At 44.2% G+C, this 20,630-nt stretch overlaps 1 long non-coding RNA gene across 1 annotated transcript; it reads left to right on the forward strand.

Annotated features, from left to right (window-relative positions):
* The first annotated feature begins 592 nt into the window (after positions 1 to 592).
* LOC119948216 lies at positions 593 to 10,432 on the forward strand. Its single transcript, XR_005456630.1, has 3 exons — positions 593 to 648; positions 3,676 to 3,818; positions 9,942 to 10,432. It is a non-coding gene; the product is annotated as an uncharacterized LOC119948216 (long non-coding RNA).
* Positions 10,433 to 20,630: the final 10,198 nt, after the last annotated feature.

Below are 20,630 nucleotides of genomic sequence, written 5' to 3' on the forward strand. Positions count from 1 at the left end.
ATTAAGTTATTTGAGATTTTTGGTTTGGACACAGATGATCTGATTTTACTTCCCCATCCACAGGACATAGATGTTCAGAGTGACCAGATGTTCGGAGTGACACGGTGGAGGGAGGCTGGGAATTTACAAGAAAATACTGGACATAAAAGTTTCTGGTGCCAGGCAGGAGACAAAGCAACTGAAAACTGGACTGCCTGGAATAAAACTAGATGAAAGTGCAAACCTTGTCTACAAATGGCAAGGTTTTTTAGATTAAAAGGAAAAAAATGGAAATGAAAGGAGCAAACATCAGACACTCCTAGCTTTGGATATTTTCTCTCTTACCTTTTGGTCTCAGTCTGTTAGCACGACCTACAGAGCCCCTGAGCCCCTGAAAATATCCATAAAGCTGGGGAGTGTCAGCAACAGGCCAGCTGGACAGCCAAGAGGAACCACTTCGCTCAGCAGGTTGGGAACATTAGCACTTCATGCTGCCTTGGCAACAGGAGCTCTGGCTCTTTGTCACAGAGGTAGCCTAGCAACAGGTCAACAAAGGACTCATCACTGAGCTCTCGACAAGCTGATTGGAGTAGTGCAAAGCAAGAAATGAAGGTACCCAGGACTAACCAATGAAAGGAAGCACAAATGCCAGCTGTCTCTTATACCAAGGTACAGAACCTCAGTAACACCTACATTCAGCCCTGAAGAAAAACAATACAGAAAGCAGGTTTACTTCACTGGAGACATGTTATTGCCTTTTTAAAACTTTCTTCTTACAAGTCATTGTGGTTATTTGCTCCATTGTTTTCTCTGGGGAGCCTTTAAAAATTGAGTGGATGAAAATAGTATAAGGGTGGCGTTGTCTGCAGACTGGCAACAGATTAATTGGTCTTCTGGCCTCAGATTCTTGGAGTACAAAACCCTTAAGTAGAGGAATCAGGCTAGATCCTTCATGGGTGCTGGGTAACTGCTTGACTTTTTCATCAGATTGTATTCAGGACATGAATCAGCATGAACTCTTCCCAAGGAGCCAGAGTTGTCGTCACTAATGTGGCAGATATTCCTGAAAGAATAAGGTCATCTATTTTTCAGCAGAATAATTGGAAGTCAGGAATTGTGGGAATGTGTCCCTGGTAAAATTCCTTAAGTGCTCTGGGGCTCTCTTCTTTCCATCACTTTAAAACCAGATATCAATTACCTTTGCAGATAGTTTGTGAGGACCATTGAGAAATGCCCTTTCTCACATTCATTCATTCAATTGTATTTACTGAGTGCTTACTGTGTACAAAGCACTGTACTAAGCACTTGGGAGGTTACAGTATAAGAATAAACAGACATATTCCCTGCCCAAATGACCTAACAGTCTAGTTTACAGTCACATACTGTACCCACATGTACCCACACTCTTTCCCCTTCCCTTTCCTAGGGTGGCCACTATCAGCACTCCCAGAGAGCAGACATGCTTTTGCCAACCTGGGAGGAACAGACACATGTTATGTAGGTCACGCTACCTCATGTAATGATAGCATACGGAAACTTTTATGGTACACAGTGGCCTAGCAGAAAGAAGACAGGCCTGAGAGTCAGAAGACTTGGGTTCCAATCCCAGCTCTGCCACTTGCCTGCTTGCTGTGTGACCTTGGGCTAGTCATTTCACTTTTCTGCCTCAGTTTCCTCATCTGTAAATTAGGGATTCAATAACTATTCCCCCTTCTTCTTAGACTGTGAACCCAAGTGGGACAGGAACTGTGTTTGACCTATCTTGTCTCTACCCCAGGGCTTAGTACACTGCTTGGCACAGAATAAGTGCTTAACAAATACCACAATTATTACCCTAGTACATATCCCCGATGGACTGTCAACCACCAAAGGCTTCATATTCTCTTCCCAGGTGTCTGCAAACACAAGCACAGCTTCCGAGCCATGGGACCCATGGTGGAGGGAGGCTGGGAATTTACAAGAAAATACTGGACATAAAAGTTTCTGGTGCCAGGCAGGAGACAAAGCAACTGAAAACTGGACTGCCTGGAATAAAACTAGATGAACAGTTGGTTAATTCATTCATTCAATCATATTTATTGAGCACTTGCTGGGTGTGAAGCACTGTACTAAATGCTTGGGAGATTACACTATAACAATAAACAGACACATTCCCTGCCCACAACAAGCTTACGGTCTAGTTGGGGAAATAGACATTAATATAAATAAATGAATTACAGAGATGTACATAACTGCTGTGGGGCTGGGAAGGAGGATGAATAAAGGGAGTGAATAAGAGTGACCCAAAGGGAGTGGGAGAAGAAGAAAGGAGGGCTTAGTTAGTGCAGAAGTGCAAGTTGGTTCTATCTTACCCTCCCCACAGTCAAGTGGCCAGAAAACAGAGAGCGCCCTGCAGAACAGCAGAGAGGGGAAGATCACTGACCTTCAGTGCCAAAGCCCACCTCTGAAAAAGTACCATGAAATCATCCACTTTCACTCACCAAAAGCCACCCGCGTTTGACACTTTCCCACATAATCCTGCTCTGAGCCCTCAGCCCTGGCCTCCAGTCACTCCTTTGGGGGATTAGAAAACAGCCAAGTCTGAAAGCAATCTGGGCCTCTATTTTTGGTGACAACGAGGGTTGTAAGACCCCTGCTGGGTTCTGGGTGGCTGCCAGACTGCAGGCCTCTCGGCATTCATTAAAATATGTCTCTAAGGTTCAGGGAGATGCCTTTTGTGCTTTCCCAAGTTTAGAGTTAGCTTGAAATGCATGGAACTTCAAGCCAAATTTGAAGCTTTTGGTGTTCAAGTTTATTTAGTCTTGGCTAAACATGCCATTCTATGTTTAAGGGAGAAAGGCTTTTTAAGAGCTTATAAAAAAACAGCTCCAAAGGCATCTTGGACATCAAATAGCTCTTACAACACAGCCCTTTGATGATTTAAGTGTAAATGAACTAGAAGCATATGGATGACATTTCCCCAAGATTACCCACGGCTTTAAAGTTAAGGGGAAATATGCTCAGTGTGGTGCAGTCTGAAGAATGGCTGGAGGCTGATGAATCCAGAGCATCTACCCATCCCTATTTATAGAGCTGGATTCCCGCCCTTTATTCCTGGAGCCAGCCAAAAGCCCCCATCTGCTTGGTGGGCAAAATCAGAAACATCCAGGCTTAGCTCTCTGGACAACCACCCTCAGGTCTTTCCAAACACCAGCTCCACCTCATATCGAGGGCAGAGGACAACTCAGCTTGGCCCCAGGGAGGGCTCGAGACCTTTTTCCACTGCTTCGGCCTTCTTCATTGGCAACACTTTCAAGATGGGTTTCTCTCTTTAATCCTGGTTATGTCATCTGAGACCACTCCAGCATTTCATCTATTCCTGGGGGTGGGAGGGGGAAGCGGGCAGGGGGCGGGTGGGACCATGAGCAGTCTTCAGGCTCCAGGCATTCTCCTAGTAATTGGAATGGCTCTTGGCCAAAGCCAAATACATCTCTTCACTCAGGCAGCGTGCCCTGGCGGCTAGAACTTGCCCGCCTCCTGACACACCCACTTGTGTGAAGAATTTGGGGCTAGTTTTTCATTTTTTTCTCAAGAAGCTGTGGCTGTTCATCACATATATTGCCATGAAAGGAATAAATCAGAGGTTTTACAGGACAGCAGAAATACTGCTCTTCCCTCCACTAAAACCCTTCATTTTCCCATTGTCCACTGATCCAGTGCTCCTGGTCTTACTCCATGAGCAGCTGAATGTCTTCTCTGAGGCCATGCTAAGTCTTGAAGCTGACTAACTCCTGCCGGTGACAATTGTTTCAACTATAATAATAGGAGCACCAGTTGGATGTTACTGAAATTCAGTAAAGGTAATGGTATTGATTGAATTGACTCTAATCCCGGCTCTGCCACTTGGTTGCTGTGTGACCTTGGGCAAGTCATTTATCTTCCCTGTGCCTCAGTTTCCTCATCTGTAAAATGGGCATTCAATGCATGTTCTCCTTCCCACTTAACCTGTGAGCCCCATGTAGTGCAGGGACTTTGTCTGAACTGATTATCTTGTTCCTACTCCAGCACTTAGTACAGTGCTTGACCCATAGTAAGCACATACCACAATTGTTATTATTATTATTATTGTTACTGAGCACCCACTAGGTATCATGCACTATATACTAAGTGGTTAAGTACGACAGAAGTGCAAAACATGATATCTGCCCATAAAGAGCTTTCACTCTAGTTGGGGAGAAAGACAGAAAAATATTTTCCAAAAGGGGGATCAGAATAAATAATTGAATATACATCTGATGTTATATATATATATATATATATATATATGTATCTGCCAACTCGGATTGTACTCTTCTGAGTGCTTAGTACACAGTAAGTGCTGAATAAATACTATTGATTCCTACAAACGAGTTCAAAAGAAAGGCATAAACAAATATGTAAATGCTGGCACCATCCAATTCTCTTTCCTCTGCTACCCTCTGCCTTTAGTGAGGGGCTGGTTCATTCTTTTTCCCTGGCTAAACTGTACGATATTCAAGAAGGATTTTCCACTTTGAGTTAAATAATTTTTTTAGAGATGAATTTTCATCCATATCTGGTACTGATTAGTGGATTTTAAAAGTCCTTTGTCTGTAAACTTCAGGTAACCTGAACACAGGTTTTATTAGAGGAAGTGGCCTCTGGAAAAGGAAAAGGAACAAGAAAAGAAAGCTAAGCCCTCTTAGAATCCAGTGAACTCCAGGGACATGAAAAATCAGGAAAGAACCTTATCAATCTCCCCAGGCCTCGAATTCCTTTGTTCTCCTGTTTCCTGTGCCCAACACCTACATTCAAAGTAACCATATATAAAGCGACAAGGATTTAGCCATAAAATTGATCAGAAAGTCAGAGAAGACCTAGAAACTGAATCAAAAAAATTACACAGCAGCTAAAAGAGAGCAAGAAATATGCACCTGTTTTCCATAGAGTCATTCATTCATTTCATTCATTCAATCGTATTTATTGAGCACTTAACTGTGTGCAGAGCACTGTATTAAGCACTTGGGAAGTACAAGTTGGCAACATACAGAGACGGTCCCTACCCAACAGTGGGCTCACAGTCTTGGAAGTGGCCTCTATTCTCAGATGGACCCACAGTCTACTACCAAGAGATATAATCAATAAAACAATCCATCAGTGGTATTTAGTGAGAGCTTTGTGTGTGTGTGTGTGTGTGTGTGTGTGTGTGTGTGTGTGTGTGCGTGTGCGTGTTTGTTTTTTAGGAGTTTCTGTTGGAAACAGCCACGTGCTACTTCCAAGCAGGTAATGAAAGGCAATAAAAAAGACTGTAAGTAAGCGGCACCATGCTGGGTCAGACACTACAGATATGTACAAGTAAAATAAATAAATAAATAAATAAATAAATAAATAAATAAACATGTACAAACATATATACATATATACAGGTGCTGTGGGGAAGGGAAGGAGGTAAGATGGGGGATGGAGGGGGGATGGGGGAAGAGGAAGGAAGTGCTTAGTACAGTGCTCTGCACACAGTAAGCACTCAATAAATATGAATGAATGAATGAACAGTGCTCTACACACAGTAAGCACTTAATAAAAATGATTGCTACATTCCGGGCAGTTCCAGACTTAAAACGGAAAGTGGAATTTAACTCACATTGCTCAATAAAAATAAGGACAAAACAGATGACACATTCTTGCTGCTTAAGGAAAATCTTTTAATGACTCACAAATGATACAAATTGTTCCATGCACCTTTCATCTTTGTGAAAATGCTACCTGGAAACACTGCCAAAGGCCACGTGGCATTTTGACTTATTTACGGTGAAACTGTCCGGCTAAAACTTCCACTAAAGAAAATCCCGGATGTAATTTACTGAAAAGATTCTCTAAGTTTGAATCATTTCATTTTCTTTTTGGTGACTGTCCCAAAATATTTTTCCTTCAAGTTCAATGAATGACACGGATTAAACACCCTCTCTGGCCCTCCCTCCAAAAATTCTCCCTGTAAATTTTAGCTTGAGCTCACCACATTCCTCAAATCCTTATTTTGTGTTGTTTCAGAGAGCATCTGCCAGTAAACTGTCTCTGTTTTTACTGGCCAGTTCTGCATGGGGGTAAAACTGGTTCCAGATAGAAAATGCAGATCGAACTCACTCTGGTTTCGCCATTAAAATAAATAAATAAATAAGTAAACAAATAAATGAAATATGCATTTTAAAATGAGCTGAGGAGAAATTTCTTTTGGCACTCAATGGAAATCTCTTTAAACAGTGATTTCAACACTCTGAGGTTTTTGTAGGGGTTGCATAAAAACAGACAATTTTCACAAGTTTATTTTGGCTCCCAGCTCCGGGATTTTTATTGAAAGTCCCAGTTGTTTTAGTGTGGGCCCCATTCTGCCAGAAGAGCCCCCTGCCAGGTCGAGGAGAGCTGGGGAGACCTGGAACAAGTTAATATGAGGGCTCCAAATACCTCTTAGAAACACACTTGCCCAGCCCCCCTCAACCCCCACCCCCACCATTCCACCCAGGGAATGTCAGCAGTTCATTTGTCTTTTCAATGTAAGAATCCTGACTAAGCTAGTTTCTGCTATCAGTACTCAATCTCTTTGCTTCCCCTCTGAATTTTTCCAATCAATCAATTAATTGTATTTATTGAGCGCTTACTATGTGCAGAGCACTGTACTAAGCGCTTGGGAAGTACAGGTTGGCAACATATAGAGACAGTCCCTACCCAACAGTGGGCTCACAGTCTAGAAGGGGGAGACAGAGAACAAAACCAAACATGTTAACAAAATAAAATAGAATAGATATGTACAAGTAAAATAGAGTAATATGTACAAATCAATCAATCAATCAGTCAATCGTATTTATTGAGCATTTACTGTGTGCAGAGCACTGTACTAAGTGCTTGGGAAATACAAGTTGGCAACATATAGAGACAGTCCCTACCCAACAGTGGGCTCACAGTCTAGAAAGGGGAGACAGAGAACAAACCAAACATACTAACAAAATAAAATAAATAGACTAGATATGTACAAGTAAAATAAATAAATAAATAGAGTAATAAATATGTACAAACATATATACATATATACAGGTGCTGTGGGGAAGGGAAGGAGGTAAGATGGGGGGGATGACGAGGGGGAGAGGAAGGAAGGGTCTCAGTCTGGGAAGGCCTCCTGGAGGAGGTGAGCTCTCAGTAGGGCCTTGAAGGGAGGAAGAGAGCTAGCATGGCGGATGGGCAGAGGCAGGGCATTCCAGGCCCGGGGGATGACGTGGGCCGGGGGTTGATGGCGGGACAGGTGAGAACGAGGCACGGTGAGGAGATTAGTGGCAGAGGAGCGGAGGGTGCGGGCTGGGCTGTAGACGGAGAGAAGGAAGGTGAGGTAGGAGTGGGCGAGGTGATGGAGAGCCTTGAAGCTGAGGGTGAGGAGTTTCTGCCTGGTGCGCAGATTGATTGGTAGCCACTGGAGATTTTTGAGGAGGGGAGTAACATGCCCAGAGCATTTCTGGACAAAGACAATCTGGACAGCAGCATGAAGTATGGATTAAAGTAGGGAGAGACACGAGGATGGGAGATCAGAGAGAAGGCTGATGCAGTACAAACATATATACATATATACAGGTGCTGTGTGGAAGGGAAGGAGGTAAGACGGGGGATGGAGAGGGGGGCGAGGGGGGAGAGGAAGGAGGGGGCTCAGTCTGGGAAAGCCTCCTGGAGGAGGTGAGCTCTCAGTAGGGCCTTGAAGGGAGGAAGAGAGCTAGCTTGGCGGATGGGCAGCGGGAGGGCATTCCAGGCTAGGGGGACGACGTGGGCCGGGGGTCGCGGCGGGACAGGCGAGAATGAGGCACGGTGAGGAGATTAGCGGCAGAGGAGTGGAGGGTGCGGGCTGGGCTGTAGAAGGAGAGAAAGGAGGTGAGGTAGGAGGGGGCGAGGTGATGGAGAGCCTGGAAGCCGAGGGAGAGGAGTTTCTGCCTGATAAAACTTCCCTATCCCTCTCCGCATCAAGCAGAAAGCCCTGACCTGGCTTTAAGGCACACAATCGCCTCTCTCCATTTTTGAATCTACATCCATGCCTACTCTATCAAATCAAAACAGTAAGGCAAAAGTGAGATACCTCAGCAGATGGACACAGACTTGATGAAATGAAGCAAGAGGAAGATTTGGGGAGGTTGGGAGCAGTATTAATCCTATGCTTCGTTTGATGCTCTTTGAAACAGGAGTGAGCCCATTGTTGGGTAAGGACCGTCTCTATATGTTGCCGACTTGTACTTCCCAAGCGCTTAGTACAGTTAGTGCTTAATAAATACAATTGAATGAATAAATGAATAAATGACATAGAGAACGTAAGATCTGAGACCACACAGAATAAGGATTTCAGAAATATAAACTAGAAAAGGTTTGGGAGTGGGAAATCAAGATTTATGGTCTCACCCTCTAGACTGTAAGCTCATGTGGGCAGGGAATGTGTCTGCTTATTGTTATATTATACTCTCCCAAATGCTTAGTACAGTGCTCTGCACAAAGAAAGTGCTTAATAAACATGATTGACTGACAATGAATGAATGGGAGGATTCAAAATATAAGGCTCACACTGCAAAAGGAAAACAGTGAGCAGGGTATACATATATCCATCTGTTCTTCAGGTTCAAAGATGACTTTACTGAAGGTGATATTTTATCACCTGAAGGTGGATGAGACCAATAAGGCCAGTAAGTGACTGGCACCTCTTTCCACATCATGTGTGTAATAATTAATAGCTGCAGTATTGGCTTAGTGCTTACTATGTACCAAGCATAGTACTAAATACTGGGGTATATACAAGCTAATCAGGTCAGACTAGTCACTGTGCCACATGGTGCTCACTGTCTAAGGGGAAAGGAGAACAGGTATTTCATCCCCATTTTACAGGTGAGGAAACTGAGGCACAAAGAACTTAAGTGACTTGCCCAAGATCACACCACAGACAAGGAGCTGGGATAAGAACCCAGGTCCCCTGATTCTCAGAAGGTGCTCAATTAATACTATCAGCTGATTGATTGATTAATTGATTAGACTTTGTCAGGCACATGCTAGTATATAACCACCACCTCCTTCAGCTTGTCATTCCATAGTGCTAGAATAAGTCTCAAAAATGGTTCACAACCATCAGCATATCTTCTTCTAGTGTGCTTCCAGAGTACTCAGGTCTACACACAGTTGTCCTTCACGCTCAACAAAATTCCATTGGCAGTGAAATTCATCTTGTTGGTATAAAGGTGGCAGAAAAGGACAATGTACGGCCCACAGTCCCAACCACAGTGGCCACACACAAAGACTGTCCTTTGTTGTTCTGTTGTGCTTGTTACTTGGAGTGCCTGGCTCTGTTCTCATTTTTTTTCTTCATCATCTTCCCATCCTTAGGAAGTTTCTACTCCAAAAGAACCACTTCTTTCCTGAATGCAGTGTGCCATGCTGGGCCAATTGTCAGCTGTGTGACTTTGGGCAAGTCACTTTACTTCTCTGGGCCTCAGTTCCCTCATCTGTAAAATGGGGATGAAGACTGTGAGCCCCCCGTGGGACAATCAGTCAATCAATCAATCGCATTTATTGAGCACTTACTGTGTGCAGAGCACTGTACTATACGCTTGGGAAGTACAAGTTGGCAACATATAGAGATGGTCCCTACCCAACAGTGGGCTCACAGTCTAGAAGGGGGAACCTGATCACCTTGTAACCTACCTAGCAATTAGAACAGTGCTTTGCACATAGTAAGTGCTTAATAAATGCCATCATTATTATTACTATTATCAATTATTGCAATTACCTTCCAGTTTTCAGATAATTGGGATTCAGCATTACGTGGGGCTTTGTTTGACTGTAACCTTAAGATGCTTCCTCTGTCTCCTGCTCATTAGTCCACTGCTTATGTACATTTTGGGTTATGTTTATGGCTCCTTCGATACAAGCTGAATCGGTACTTCTGTTTTCTTTAGACTCACCATCCGCCCGAAAGGTCCGACTTGATTTGGCAAAGTGGTCTACAATCATCTGCAAGTCTCTTTGGATGTGTGTCTCTAGGACGGAGTTATGTGCATACAGCAATTTTCAAATGACTGCCTCTAGGACTTGGGATGCCGCTCACAGTCTATTGAGTCGGAGAAGTCTCTCAGAGAAATGGATGCTTATTCTAACACCTGCATCTAAGTCTCTCATTACCTCCTCCAGAATGGCTGCATGGAATAAATGCAAAAACCTTATTTGGTATCATCAAGAAATCTCAAAGATGATCCCTTGTGATTAATACAGCTGTCACGATCATCAGGAAATGACACTTCTCCTTAGCTTCAGTGGTAAGAGCCAAATCATCTGAATGTAGTTGAGCAGGCCCTGGCTCAGCTGGTACTAAAGGTGCAGATTATCTTGGAATCCATAGTGCTGTTGCCTGTCTTGACCAAAGTGATGATTTCTTGAGATCTCTTCCAGCTCAAACAACAGAAATAAGAGCATCCAAAATCTGTGTACTTTGTCCTTTATATTTCAATGGGACCTTACACATTGCCCTCAAATTTCTCTTTTAAGCTATTTTTCTAGGCCTTTACTTTTTTACTATGAAAATAGTTCAAATTGTGGAGACAGAATGTTTTCTGCAGGTTTTTTTGCTTTTTTAAGCCAGTCAAATAATAATTGTGGCATTTGTTAAGCACTATGTGTCAAGCACTGTACTAAGCACTTGGGTAAATACACAATAATCAGGTCCCAGAGTCAAAGTAGGAGAGCGAACAGGTATTGAATCTTCATTTTGCAGATGAGAGAGCTGAGGCACAGAGACATTAAGTGACTTGCCCAAGGGCACACTGCAGTTACATGGAGGAGCTGGGATACAGGCCCAATTCCTCTGATTCCTAGGCCTGGGGTCTTTCCACTAGGCATAGGACATTACTTATTAATATCTAAAATGTAAGGATGGCACAATTCCTATTTTTGAATTAACCTAAAATCTGTTGAGCCAGGTATTTCATTTTGTAAACAGCACTTGTCCTCCTAACAAATTTTCAATAAGCCTGAAAACCAATATGAGTAATTGTGAAACACTGCACATGAAAATAGATTTTATTAGTTACTCTAGTAAAAATGCTTCATCCCAACCAAAAATGAGTAAGGAACCTGCTATTTTATAATGTGAAAGTTCCCTTTGCTCTGATGTTTGTTTTTCCTTTGAATGCCCTTGAGCCAGACACGTCTTGAAGCTCAAAATGATCAAATCCCAAACCCCCACCAAACTTATGTGTGGAAAGTCTTTACTGCGTGTTCAACACACAGGCAAGACCACCTCCTCACTTTCTGGCCTGTGTCTTCTAGGTCACTAAAGGAATTTCAAACTTATTTTCTGATGCCTTATTCTACCAGCACCAGCTAAGGATGAAAAATGGGGACAATCTATCAATCTATCAATCATATTTTTGGGGCACCAACTGGATAAAAAGCACTATACTAGGCACTTTGGAGAGTGCAATACAAACAAGACACATATTTCCTGCCCTCAAGAGTCCTACAGACAGAGGCAGACAAAAGTAATTTTCAACTAGAGGAAGCAGGAATAGTAACAAAGATTCAACAGGAAGAACAACAAATGTATCATGAAAAAGTCTAGGTACAAAGATGCACGCTGGGGAGAGGAACAAAATACCTAAGTGCTAAGAGTGGCTGTTTGGTGCTGTGAATGCATCAGGAGGAGATGGGATTTTAGGGGGGTGGTCTTAAATATGAGGAGGGCTGAGGTCTGGCAGATTTGGTGGGGGCAGGGAGTAGTTCTAGCCCAGGAGAGCAATGTGAAGAAGGGGTCAGAGGTGGTCGAGTTGAGAGTGGGGCGCAGTTAGAAGATGATCTAGGGAGGTGCAAAGACTGCCAACTCAGTAGTAGCTGGTGAAGTTTAGCTGAATTGTAAGATGAAGAGAGCTGGCGAGAGCCTTGAATCTTGCTTGTTTTGAGGAGTTTTTAATTGCAACGGAGAGAGATGGGTAGACATTGGAAATCTCGGGGGGAATGGAGAGGTGTACACTGAGCAATGTTTTAAGAATGTGATCCAGACCACAGTGGGTAGCATAGATTTAAGGGAGGAAAGGCTAGCAGCAGAGAGCTTGGTGAGGAGGCTGAGTCAGCAGTCTAACCAAGATATGACAAGAGCTAGGATCAGGGCAGTAGCTGTTTTAGGTGGAGAGGGCAAAGGTGGATCTGGAAAATGTAAATCTAAAACTGAAGCTTGACTGCCTTTGGAGAAGTGAAATATAGAAGAAACTGGAAGCCACAGCTACCATTTTGGTGTTCAGTATTGGTGGCAGCAAGTGTTGCTCCCTGGGAGGAACAGCAAGAATGATGTTGGTTGGTCAAAAACTCCTGACATATGACCAGGAATCTTAGATCGTCACCCATCACCCTTGTTACATTGGTACGGTAGTTTTGTTTATTTTCTCCATTTTCCAAATCAGTGCTCATTTTCTCATTGCCATAACAAAATTAAATCAAAATCAATCAAGCAGTGGTATTTCTTGAACACTAACTGTGTGCAGGCACTGTACTAAGTGCTGGGGAAAATACAATACAACGTTGTTAGTAGGTACAATCCTTGCCCACGAGGAGATTACAATCTACAAAATGGCTCAGACTTTGTGGCTGTGTTTGCTCCTATCAGAAGGATATACCTACCCTTCCCCCTGCAAATCCACCGGACTGCAGCCCTTCCCATTTTCAAAGTCCTCCTAAAAATCCATCTTCTTGAGTAGCCTTTCCCACCACCTGGTGGCATCAACTTAGCAGCTGTATTCATTTATTTATTCATTTTCTATACTCTTGCCAGCAAGGAGTGTAGCTATAGTTTTTCTCCTGTTCCCATTTTATGTATACAATTTATGTCTGTGCCCCCCATTGGATTCTAAGCTCCTTGAGAACCACAGGGGCCACAGTACCCACCGCAGGAAGGAAGGGAGTTACGAGAATTGTGGCTGGAGAGGAGAAGGAGCTTTGCCTAGTGGATAGAGCACAGACCTGGGAGTCAGAAGGACCTGTTTTCTAATCCCGACTCCACCATTTGTCTACTGTGTGACCTTGGGCAAGTTGCTTAACTTCTCTGTGCCTCAGTTACCTCATCTGTACAATGGGGATTAAGACTGGGAGACCCATGTGGAACAGGGACTGTGTTCAACCTGATTAATTTGTATCTACCCCACTGCTTAGTACAATGCCTGGCACATAGTAAGCACTTAAATACCAAAGAAAGGAGGGGAGCAGTAGCAGCAGCAGCAGCAGGAAGAGGGGAGCCATGCAATGGGGGAATCTTGCAAGCTAACAGTTAAGTTTTCTAAAAAAACATTCAGGACATGTTTCCCCAATCCTCAAGAAGCTCCAGGGGTTGCCCAACCACCTCTGCATCCCACCAAACCTCCTCACCATTGGCTTTAAAGCAGTACATTACCTTGCCCCGTCTTACCTCACCTTGCTACTCTCCTACTACAACCTAGTTAGCACACTTCGCTCCTCTAATGCTAAACTTCTCACTGTGCCTCGACCTCATTGATCTCGCACCACCCCCTTGCCCACATCCTCCCTCTGGCCTGGAATGCCCTCGCCCCTCAAATCTAACAGGCAATTACTCTCCCCCCATTCAAAGCCTTACTGAAAGCATATCTCCTCCAAGAGGCCTTCCCTAAGCCTTCCCTTTCCTCTTCTCCAATTCCCTTCTGAATCACCCTGACGTGCTCCCTTTGTTCATCCCCACCTCCCAGCCCCATAGCACTTATGTACATATCTGTAATTTATTCATTTATATGAATGTCTGTCTCCCCCTCTAGACTGCAAGCTCACTGTGGTCAGGGAATGTGTCTGTTTATTGTTATATGGTATTCTCCTAAGTGCTTATTACAGTGCTCTCCACACAATAAGTGATCAATAAATTTGGATGAATGAATTTGACTTTATTATAGTTCAGAAACTTGCTTTCAGAATGGTATATTTGGGTACTCGACCTATGACCCTTAAGGGGACACATATTTTATCCCTCTAAATACTGGTCCCAACAGGCTACAAGATGGAAAAACCCTGAACTGGGCCACCATTCTCACCACTCTGACCATTATATGTTAGTTCCAGGGGCTGCCATGGGGCTTTGAAGCCCTGCCCTCTAAGAGTTTGCACTTACAATGGATAACATGGGCACAAGAACATGGGTTATGGTCTCCAGAAACAAGACAGCCATGCATACCGAGAAGTCACAACACTCAACATGTAGCTCTCCACACCAGGGTAAAGGAGAAAAGTCCAAGAGGTACAGCCTCTACTCTCACCTGGCCATTCAGCTTATTTTCTGGGAAGCGTTGTTCTTCTAAATAGAAGAATGGTGCTTGCTAGGCATGGCTCACAATATCTGCCCCACCCCATCTCCCACAAACAGCAGAGTGGCAAATAATGACAATTATTAGAACAGCATGGTCTCAGTTCTCATCCTCTGCCACAACTTGTATCAGTAATTTGTATCCCTTTCCTCCTTCCTCCTTCCCCCCGCCCCCACCATTGTTCTGTTCTGGCAGCAGGCTGGTTCCCAGGATGTGCATGCCGACATGCGGCCTCTAAACTAGATCCAAAGCTCGGCAGGAAAGCATTATTTCGTCAGCCTGTATTACATTAAGAAATTGGCCATGCATCGAATAACTTGCAATTTTATCGAGCGCCCCGTGGGACAACCTGATTACCTTGTAGCCTCCCCAGCGCTTAGAACGGTGCTTTGCACATGGTAAGCACTTAATAAATGCCATTAAAATTTTTTTGAAGCTTTAAAAGTTGCTTTTCAAACTGAAGATTCTATTTTCCTCTTCGTTTGAGGTGACTGTAAAAGAACGATCTCTTTAGGATTCATTTAAATAATACAGAAAGAGGTCAATGAAAATTATAGCTCCTACTAATCACCAGGGGGCAGGAAAGGGAAAGAGATTTGATTGAAATGGATTCCCTTTGATTGAAGTCTCACCATTTATGTTATCTATGGGCCAAAATTGTTGAGCTTTAATACTTTGTGGCAGATAACACATTTGTTCTATTATCTTCTATCTAAAGGGTTCAACATGGTGATGAGTTAACAGAAATGAAATTTACAGTTTAGAAAATACATTTCTCATTCACAGCAATGCGCTTGCTTTGTGCAGGCACCATACTAAGTACTTGGGAAAATATAATGCAACATTGTTGGTAGACATGATCCCTTCCGACAAGGAGCTTACAGTCTACAGAATGGCTCAGACTTTGTGGATGCCTTTGTTCCTGACAATAGGACATCCCTACCCTCCCTCCTGAAAGTCCACCAGATCACAGCCCTTCTCATCTTCAAAGTCCTCTTTAAAACTCATCTCATCCAGTAGAAATCCTTCCCAGCAGTATCCTCAGAGGAGCTCTCCTCCCTCCTCTCAAGTGCTACTCCGGCCACCTGTGCTTCTGACCCCATTCCCTCTCATCTCATGAAATCTCTCTCTCCATCTCTTCTCCCCTCCTTAACTTCCATCTTCAACTGCTCACTCTCCACTGGTTCCTTCCCCTCTGCCTTCAAACATGCCCATGTCTCTCCCATCCTAAAAAAAACCCTCTCTTGACCACACCTCACCTTCTAGTTATCGCCCCATATCCCTCCTACCATTCCTTTCCAAACTCCTTGAACGAGTTGTCTACAAGCGCTGCCTAGAATTCCTCAACACCAACTCTCTCCTCGACCCCCTCCAGTCTGGCTTCCGTCCCCTACATTCCACGGAAACTGCCCTCTCAAAGGTCACCAATGACCTTCTGCTTGCCAAATCCAACGGCTCATACTCTGTCCTAATCCTCCTCGACCTCTCAGCTGCCTTCGACACTGTGGACCACCCCCTTCTCCTCAACACGCTATCTGACCTTGGCTTCACAGACTCCGTCATCTCCTGGTTCTCCTCTTATCTCTCCGGTCGTTCATTCTCAGTCTCTTTTGCAGGCTCCTCCTCCCCCTCCCATCCTCTTACTGTGGGGGTTCCCCAAGGTTCAGTGCTTGGTCCCCTTCTGTTCTCAATCTACACGCAATCCCTTGGTGACCTCATTCGCTCCCACGGCTTCAACTATCATCTCTACGCTGATGACACCCAGATCTACATCTCTGCCCCTGCTCTCTCCCCCTCTCTCCAGGCTCGCATCTCCTCCTGCCTTCAGGACATCTCCATCTGGATGTCTGCCCGCCACCTAAAGCTCAACATGTCGAAGACTGAACTCCTTGTCTTCCCTCCCAAACCTTGTCCTCTCCCTGACTTTCCCATCTCTGTTGATGGCACTACCATCCTTCCCGTCTCACAAGCCCGCAACCTTGGTGTCATCCTCAACTCCGCTCTCTCATTCACCCCTCACATCCAAGCCGTCACCAAAACCTGCCGGTCTCAGCTCCGCAACATTGCCAAGATCCGCCCTTTCCTCTCCATCCAAACTGTTACCCTGCTCGTTCAAGCTCTCATCCTATCCCATCTGGACTACTGCATCAGCCTTCTCTCTGATCTCCCATCCTCGTGTCTCTCTCCACTTCAATCCATACTTCATGCTGCTGCCCGGATTATCTTTGTCCAGAAACGCTCTGGGCATATTACTCCCCTCCTCAAAAATCTCCAGTGGCTACCAATCAATCTGCGCATCAGGCAGAAACTCCTCACCCTGGGCTTCAAGGCTCTCTATCACCTCTCCCCCTCCTACCTCACCTCCCTTCTCTCCTTCTACAGCCCAGCCCGCACCCTCTGCTCCTCCGCCGCTGATCTCCTCACAGTACCTCATTCTCACCTGTCCCACCATCGACCCCCGGCCCACGTCATCCCCCGGGCCTGGAATGCCCTCCCTCTGACCATCCGACAAGCTAGCTCTCTTCCTCCCTTCAAGGCCCTGCTGAGAGCTCACCTCCTCCAGGAGGCCTTCCCAGACTGAGCCCCTTCCTTCCTCTCCCCCTCGTCCCCCTCTCCATCCCCCCCATCTTACCTCCTTCCCTTCCCCACAGCACCTGTATATATGTATATATGTTTGTACATATTTATTACTGTATTAATTTATTTATTTATTTTACTTGTACATATCTATTCTATTTATTTTATTTTGTTAGTATGTTTGGTTTTGTTCTCTGTTTCCCCCTTTTAGACTGTGAGCCCACTGTTGGGTAGGGACTGTCTCTATATGTTGCCAATTTGTACTTCCCAAGCGCTTAGTACAGTGCTCTGCACATAGTAAGCGCTCAATAAATACGATTGATGATGATGATGATAGAAAAATCCCTCCAGACCGACCACTCCACTAAGTGGAATCTGGATTTCCTAGAGGGTCACTCTCTGCTGACAAGATGACCTGGCAAACACTATATGTAAGTTCTTGAAGGAAAGACAAAGAAGATTTCATAAATGTGGTGCATTTATTAACTGGGAATGATCAAATGAATAAATTTGGTGATCTGCCTATTAGGGGAAATGAACCCAGAAGAACCATAAGGAGAAAAGTAAAATGAATGATGGTGGAGTATGTTTCCGATCGGAAATAGAGAAGCATCGTGATAGAGCCTGGAACAGAAACAGTCTTTTGGTGGAGGGTGGTATTCAGAGTGTATTGTTATTAAGTGTACGCTACATCACAACAAAAACCATCTGTTTAAGATTACAGTTATAATAAACATTTTAAAGAAAGGAATTTTGAGGGAGAATACCTACCTCAACCAAATTCTTCTCTCTGGGAAGAAGTAATCCCTCCCAGTGCTCAAGGGCCTGGTTTTTTAACAAGCAGAAGGTACAGTAAATGGAGACCCCCACTGTAACGAGGAAACATCAAATCCCATGGTTGAGAAAGTTGTTTAATTTGAAAATTATGTATGTGAGTCCATGTGTGGTTGTGTTGGATACTAACTGCTTTGGGTATATCCAGTCGAGAAATATGTGTCCACATCTTGAGGCATATAATTGCTTTTATAAATGGTTGTACAGTCCTGATTGGTTTGGTTCTCCTGATAACTAGCCAATTAGATGACTCCTCAAATGATACCATTCACTGATTGATCCTCGCCTACTCTATAATCTCATAATTCCTCCTTCAGGACATCTCCATCTAGATGACCCACTAGCACCTTAAATATGGGCAAAACTGAATTTCTCCTAATCCCTCTCCTCTGATCAAAAACAGAAAAAAACCCAACTTCTGCTTTTCCCCCATCATCAACATCTACAACAGCAGCATCAGCATTTATTTGTATGGCTTTATCTGCTTGCCTTTTCTCTTCTTATTCCTCTTAACCCCAAATACCTACAGTGCTGTCCATATAGTAGGCACAGTACATTCTGGTGATGACGATAAGGGAGGAAGGCTGAGGAGATTTGTTTGTCCTTTTTTGTGGTTCTTTTTTTGGTGGGGGGGGCATCATTTTTATGTTTGTTCATGAGTCCTTACTGGTATAACGGTGAAGGTGCTGGAGAAGCTTACAAACAAAATATAATACCATTTCCTGGCCTTTGTTCTTAGTGTCTTGCTTAAAGGAACTGAAGGAAGCCAGGAACTAGAGTATAAACAGATCATTACCTTGCCAATAGTTCAGAGTGAAGGCACATTTCAGAGCAGTTTACCTCATTCTTACTCAGTCTTGTAAATCGGCAGATGTATGAAAGGATATCGGTCTCCAGATTTGTCAATCCAGCACCTTGACCAACGATGGAGCTGGATTAGAGCCACAAACTTATTTATGTATTTACATATTTGCAGGACCAGTAGAGTCCATCTTGTTCAAAAGGAATTTGGTGTTTATTTGTGCAAGAAAATAAGCCATTATGCCCTCTCGTGTAAATAATAACCATTTCCCAAATTAAAAGGTAGACCAAAATAACAGCTATTTCCTTCTCTGAGCATAATGGGTTCTTCAGAGCAGGTCTGTTGAGTAAACAGTGCACATTTTCCTTCACTAATAGCAAGTTTATCCCTTAGGAAAGTGAGGGACTACTAAACTAATCCAGACATTGCATGGGCACAAGTGCCTCAACCCCCAGTTCCACAAACACATCTCATTGCTATTCCTGGCATGAGCCTTTTCAGCCTAACCGTCAAACTGAACTATGCCTAGCCCTGGGTCAGCTCAAGGGAAGGGTAGGGAAAGGTAGGCACAGAAAGGGAAAGGAAGTGAAGAGAAGGAAAGAAAAGCAAGGAAAAGAAGGGGAGGGGAAGGAAGGAAGGAAGAGAAAGAAAGAGAAGGCAAAGGAAGCGGGAAGGAGAGGGGAAGGGAAGGGAATTCATGGATTCCTGTTGACAATATATCAACCAGAGAAGGACAGCCAACCATGGGGATAATTGTCATCTCCAATAGTTGTGGTTTTCATTGGCAAGACACTTTCCCAAGCAGAATTAGATCTCCCAACACAGGACAGCAGTCCAGCTGTTTATTAAAAGCAATTGTGTCTCCTCAAGGCCCAGCCAAACATTTGGTGAATATTACCCCTAGAAATGAGCATAACCACCTCCCCTCTTGTAAAAATGCAACTGGCTAGCTAAATGACACTATGCTGCCATTCTGGAAATACGTGGAAGAATATTGCACTCTATCCACAAATGGTGGGGACATCGGCAAGCGGGCGGGGGAGGAGAAGAATGTACAATGTAACTATGCCCTCTATTGTCTTGTTTTGAGTAATTCTCCCAGAGTCCCAGGGTAAATTGGGTAGAGATCTTGCCCGAAGGTTCCTTTATAGGCAGAGCTGTGGTTTAACGACCTGATACAATGAAGTCTGGTTCTTCCTGAACCTCTAGGGTCCCAGTCAGGATCAGTTCAGTCCAAGGCCGTTAGGGGTAGGAGGGAGATCACTCTTGGTGACAGTGGCCTCCTAGGGTTCCAACCAATCCCAGTTCTTCCCTTGCCCCAGGACCCTGGATCCCTAAAATCCCTTGAACATTCAGTATGCTGTTACAGAGCCTGGTTCTGGCCCTAGCCCAAATAAGCCTCAAAGAAACAGCCACTGGGATTGGATAACAGAGCCCTGGTTCCACAGATTTTCTCTCGGGTGTGTCTACATCCCCCTCAAATAATTTTAGGTTTATGGCATTGGGTAATGACATCATTATACTGGGCATGGACACGGAGCAAAATCTGGCCATGTCCATGACTTCACATACAGAGATTGAGCCTGTCACTGCATGTTTGGTCTCAAAGTATCTATTCATTAGCAGAGTACAGTGGAAATTTAAATCCTCAGTGAACTGGGCAAAGGGGCTACATCCTCACAGGGCTAATCAATGGCCACTGCAAAGCAATTCCAATTATCCACACGCCACTTGACAACATGAACAGTATCCAATTCACTGACCAGGTGACATCCTTACTGGTATATTTGCCTCCATTTCATCCCAGTGGAACAGAAAAATGTTTTCCAGAATTGGAGATTTGGGACACAAGAATGGGTCACTGGGTTTCCTAATTAGTCTGGTAGTCAGGCAAGTTGGCAGCTCCAGTCAGGGGCTGGAGCTGCCCTACCTCCTCCCCTTGCTACCAGACTGTCTGGACCAGAGCGTCCAGTGTTCAAAGGAGTTGGGAAATGGAGATTGGGGATATGGTTTGGAAATACTAAAAAGGCTCTCAGTCATTAGACAGGGTGAGGGCTTGATCCCTGTGAAGTGTTGGGAAGAGG

The sequence above is a fragment of the Tachyglossus aculeatus genome, chromosome X4 (assembly GCF_015852505.1).
Source record: "Tachyglossus aculeatus isolate mTacAcu1 chromosome X4, mTacAcu1.pri, whole genome shotgun sequence".
NCBI lineage: Eukaryota > Metazoa > Chordata > Mammalia > Monotremata > Tachyglossidae > Tachyglossus > Tachyglossus aculeatus.